Raw genomic sequence first — 6,337 nt, 5'->3', positions numbered from 1 at the left:
CTGCAATTTCACCTAAATTGGACTGTTAATTATTGTTTTTAAATATTTGCAAAAATTAAGTAAACTCTACAACTCCACTAAAGTTACTGAATTCGTGATGCAAGTAACATTAAAGAACCCGTGAAAAAAATCAAGACTCATCATAGACTGGGGGAAAAAAAGACAGACGTATATCACGGCCTGCTGGAGTATAGTAAACACAGAAAACATTTTAAAGCAACAATGTTGAAGATAGATATTTTTGTTTTGCAAATTTGCCGTCATTGAACAGAAACCAAGATGGAGATTTCATTGCAACTAGTTAGAAATTCCTCTTTCAGGTATGTAATAAACGATCTTCGCATAAAATAATGTACGATACACGAGCGGTATGTTTTCTTTCAATTCTCGGAAATTAAAAAAGCTCAACTACGTTTCGCTTTTTCAAACTTTTCCTCGAACATGAAAACTTCAACATACCGCTCTTGTAACGCATATTACTATTATTACTGGTTTGACATAAATGCATTTCGTATTATTTATGAGCGATAAGACCAATTTTTATTTTGCTTATTTAAGTTCTTGCTGCCCATTTTAAGAGGAAAATTCTGTGTTTTTTTTTCCTTTTTTGAGTAAATTGAGAATTTATTTGTTTGCTGTATTTAAGTTATTTTAACAACCATTATTTTAATTGCCTTCAATTTTCCCTGCTGTAATGCTAGCATTAATGTTGACAATCCCACAAATATAACCTTTATTGAACTTATTTAATTATACAAACCGAATTACGTACCAGTAATTTTCATTTAAAATCTCCTTTTGCCCACACAACTCATAGCAACTGGATCGTCTTTACAGTTATTACCGGCTTCTTCATAAAACATAGGACTGGTCCGGAACGCTAGGAGATACTTACCTATTCATTTTGTTTTCAAAAAATTGTCAAGAATAATACATCTTCTGCGTAATTAAAAAATGTTGTTGTTTTCTAATGCCAGGCGTTTGACAATAAAGTCATTTGACCTCTTGCACTCCAATATTTTTCAAAGATATTATCATGGCCAGCCACTGACGCACAGATTTTGAGGTGTTCTGAATCCATTTCTCGGTTCGAGTTGCACAATGGGCAGTTAGGGGACTGATATATTCCAATTCTTTGCAGGTGTTTGGCCAAACAATCATGGCCTGTTGCCAATCTAAATGCAGCTACAGGCGATTTTCGCGGTAAATCGCGAATTAACTGTGGATTATGATGTAGAGAGTTCCATTTTTTCCCTTGAGATTGTGTTATCAAATTTTGTTTGTTGAAGTCTAAGTATGTAGATTTAATAAATCTTTTCACAGAGTAATACGTAGATTTAGTAACAGGTCTGTAAGTAGCAGTGTTGCCCTTCTTTGCTAAAGCATCCGTATTCTCGTTTCTCAGGATTCCACAATGGGATGGTATCCATTGGAATACAAAAAAATGTATGTTCCGAAATAATATATTAGAGTTGCCTATTTTTCTCATTTTCATAGCATGTTTCCTGATGGACTACTTTTATGAGACAATAGTACGGTATTCCTATTAATTACGTTCTTATGTTACAAAAAAGGCTATTAGAATTATAAAAAATTTATCAACGACGCATAATGCACACCGCTATCCGTGAATAAAAAACTAATGATTATAACATGAAAGTATATTATCAAGCCCTAAATATTGTCAAAGATAATTCACACATTTTGACACAGGAATAATGTACCACATCTATAGGGCACCAGAAACCGTGACCTTTTTAGCATAACTAAATGTAGGCTAATCAAAACAATGAATAATTATTTTATTATGTCCTTAAAATATACAAATAAATTTCCGTCTTATGTCTTCAATCTGTATAGGAGGCTTTTAACAGACTTGTCTCTGATTGGTTGATGAAAAATAGTACATTATGCAACGATCCTATAATGGTAGTAATTGAGACGCAAGTTTCATACGACTTTTTATGCTCAACCATATTTCTAACTTGAAATTATTTAAAATTAGGTCTTCTTATGGTTATGTGCGAACTGACCTGAATTGTGAGATGTGCGCAGACGCGAAAGTATTGATTTTTTCCGAGGCCGAATGTCATTGACCTTGGCAGAGAATAAGATGAAGATTACTCTGATATAACCTGGAAATTGATTTAGAATTGAAAAACGAGATGACAAATTGAATTTGTTTGAATATTATTTACAATTAACGCTAATTATTATAGTAACAGAACATACCCTTCTGCGACAGTATTGGATTTCCAGCCTCCGTGACTTTTCGCTAATTGTCTTTCGATTGCATATCCGAGAATAATCGATATAACGGTACAAAGCTGACTTGTCATTGGCTGATCACCTGAACTTTAATGAGTAGCTGTACTTTAATTACATGCATTAAAGGACTGCTACCAGGTGTATAATTACTATATTTCGGCATGGTCGAGCATAAACCTTTTTATGATATTAATGAGTTTTACAATGCTAATGTTGTTTAGTATTTTGATAACATTTTACCGTCTTTTATGGCTTTTGCTTGTTTATTTTATATTTTTATTGTATTATGTTTCCTATTGACTTTATCGATTGCAAATATTTGTGCTCAGTGACTGTAATTATACTCAATAAATTCAATATGTCGAGGGTTCAGAATGACAAGGTTCTATCTAGTGTTTCGTAAATTTTACAGGAGAGCATTTTAAAAGTTTGGTTGTTAATAAAATCAATGCAGATAAGAACCTTTTCAAACTAACTTTATCACGAACAATAAGTGAGATATCAACATATATTTGTATGGTAGATAGCTGTGAATTAGCAGAATTAAATGCAACAAAAATCTCAATTTTGTTAAAAATGTCAGATAGAACCTTGTCATTCTGACCCCGCAATGTGTACAAAATATGAGAGGTGAAACAACAGTTAACAGTAGACGGAATTCCATCTAGCCTACATACACTAGTTTTTCTTTAAACATGTTCTAGTTACGTCAGTTCGTGTATAACGATCATTTTCTGTGATGATAATTGTTCTATCCGGTAGAAGACAGAGTTTAACATAATAAAATATACAAACTAATGTAACTTGTGTAATGTGCGAAGAAATAAAGTGTGTTGCATGAATATTGTATAAATTAGGTGATGGTATTTACTTTTTTCCACAATCGTCATTTTTTTCTGTATTTACAGCTGTTGCTGTTAGACACTGAAAGTTAGAATTCCCACACAGAAACTTGTTGCTAGGGAAACAATTCTTCGTAACATAAAACTATACTGAAATAAACCCAGACTTAGGCCCATTGTTACTTAGTTACCATTTATTGTGACGTTTGTTAAGTGACCTAAGTTCTGAACTGTCAGTCAAGTTACAGTGAGTTCAGAATATGTGCGTCAGATACGTGTGCAACATCCGACGATATGATCACATATCACCGTCCTTCGCAAGCCTTTCGTGGCTCCGACTTAAATAACGTAGAACTTTACACTCCTTGTCATTGCTCTATCGAATTCTGCACACTTCAACACCAAATTACGTTTCGTCTCGTTTCTCTTATCTATACTCTAATCACGACGTAAATACCAGATCACTTATCTGTGGCGCGCTAAGTATACCTCTTCATAGAGCATCTCGTTATTCATCATCTTTTACATTATCCACCTCGCTACAATGGAATTCCCTGTCACAAAGTATTAGGGCTGCGAGACAATAAACACTTTTAAAAACAGCTTAAAAGATAACCTTATTAGCATTTCACTCCAATCATACTGACTTAAACTATCACTGTCTACATTGTTACTCCTTCCTTTAGACATGCATCCTGATAGTGCTGTATTTTCAAAATTGTCTCATAATAATCTCTTTCTATTGTCTAACATTATTTGAAATATATTAACAATCTATGTATTTTAGCTTAATTCTGCTACATAGTTTGTATTTCAGTGTTTAATTAATAGTTAATAGTATTTTGTTGTTTAATTCGTAAATAACTCTTGTATACATGTAGCTCTTATCTAAATCAAATTGTTGAATTCTTTGTAAGTTGATACATAGTATGTATACTTTTTGCTGGTTGAGTGGAAGAGAAGGCCTTACGGCCTTAACTCTGCCGGCTAAAATAAATTATTATTGTTATTATTATTATTATTATTATTATTATTATTATTATTATTATTATTATTATTATTATTATTGTAGTGCAGTTTTCCGAAGGCTTTGGAATAATATTGCTCTAAATTTTCAGTTCAAAATATATTGTATTTGCAATTTTAAAAATTGGATCCCCCAAAAATGTTGTGCAGTAGTGGCAAATAAAAACCGGACCGACCCTTGTAGCTGATTTTAGAGTAACAGATTCAAATTTTGCTTGTCACAAAACACATCCATCTTGTATAATTAATTGTAACAATGAAATTTATTGCATTTGTTCGATTCTTACCGTCTTTTGTTCCCTTCAGTGCCTCAAACTTATAGACGAAAAATACTTTGAGAGTTTTATTTTCATCTGGCATCAATATTACATTTCTACCTCTATTCGGCAAAGATAACTGCGTATTTTTACATTAAATAGCAGTACATATCTCTGGCTTCACTATCCATATTGAAATTACCACAGTTCGACACAATACACAGCACAGGATTCTTTTGTATCAACTACAAGGTTCGGTCCGGTTTCTTTTGCCACTCCTGTACAATATATGTTTGTGAAGTGCATTACAAAATCTCGGAAATTCAAAAACTCGTTGTGCTATTTTTCTAACTTTTTCTGGATTTAGTAAAAATCACTTCCCAACCTTGTATCGTAATATTCTGTTAGTATGTATCGTAATGTATCATATTACAATACGAGGTGGGAAAATGAAAATCGTCAAACGAGGCCAAAGGAAAGGATTGTATAACCCATTGAGTTAATAATATGATGTTACGATGCGCAAGTTGTAAAATGTTTTCTGCCATGCTAGCATTGTAAACAGGTTGTTACTACATCGGATATCGTTCATAATTAGCTTATTATGACACGCGTGCCATAATAACAATGACGTGTGTACTATGACGTTGGTCTAATACCGCAACGCTTGATTCGCGATGCATGCATCTCGTCTGAATATCTTCTACGCGCCGTGTAACAAGAAATGAAATGCAGGATACAAGGTAACATATCATTAATTATTTCCAATCTTCAACAATTTTGTATCACATAAAACAGTTTTGTGCTTCAGAGAAACCAAATTAACAAAATAAAGGAACATTTTGTAACATAACCTCCAAGTCATTCATTCTTCTTTACTCAATGTCCAGGAGCAATTAATCGATACTAACTTATGAACGCAAATTGTCAACTCCTATGAACCCGAGTTTCTTTAATAGTTTCCCTGCAAGTTATAATGCTAAGATGGCATAAAATGTCATGGATAATATTATGACACTCGTGAATATTGTAGCATTCACTATCGTCATGCGACAAACATTCAGTCGTGCCATAATCATCAAGATTCTCGATCTGTTGCATAAATAACTATTATCCACCTTGAAATGTCACTACTGTTAATCCGAAGTTAAACCATAGTCTAGTATACACAGTCACGAAGCTTGAGTTGTGAGGGTGCTAGGAACAATACGCTGTGCCGGTACTATTTCGCATTGTCTGTAATGAAGCGATATTAGCGATCCTAGTGGTTAGCAGCTATCTATGGATGCATATTTACTACGTATTGAGCTTCGTGACTCTATGTACTAGACTCTGGTTAAACGTTTTGTTAGATATGACAATCTACAATGGAGAAAGACGACAGTATTTTGTTTATAATGCGATAATAACAACTGAATTTACATTAGTTATGGTAAAAGGTCGCTATGAAGATTGTAGATAGTTATTCTCCATTTTCTGGTATATTTTTTGCAACATTATAAAAATGAGTGACACAGATGGAGAACATTTACCTCTGATTTCCATATTGCAGGAAATTAAAAAAAGTAACAGAGCATAATATAGAATCTCTATACAGAATTGCTTGAAACATTTATGCTGCTGTTGACTGTTACTGTGAGCATGGTTGGAATTGCAATGATATTTTGCTTCTGAAATAAAAGTGTGCTATTTTTTTATTTTTGTCTTCATACTCCCCTCATTTTAATTTAATTAATTACTTTATAATTGCTTTCTAATTACCTTGAGGCCTAGTCTCGCGACAACAGTGGAATTGATAGTCGGAACGATTCACACATAAATTGACACCAATGGGTTGTTTGATATTTAGTATTTAGTATTTAGTATTTATTTATTTAACCTGGTAGAGATAAGGCCGTCAGGCCTTCTCTGCCCCTCTACCAGGAGATTCCAACTACAATATCA

Source organism: Periplaneta americana, chromosome 9, assembly GCF_040183065.1.
Source record: "Periplaneta americana isolate PAMFEO1 chromosome 9, P.americana_PAMFEO1_priV1, whole genome shotgun sequence".
Taxonomy (NCBI): domain Eukaryota; kingdom Metazoa; phylum Arthropoda; class Insecta; order Blattodea; family Blattidae; genus Periplaneta; species Periplaneta americana.
The sequence above is the reverse complement of the archived record's forward strand: the minus strand, read 5'-3'. Positions refer to the sequence as shown.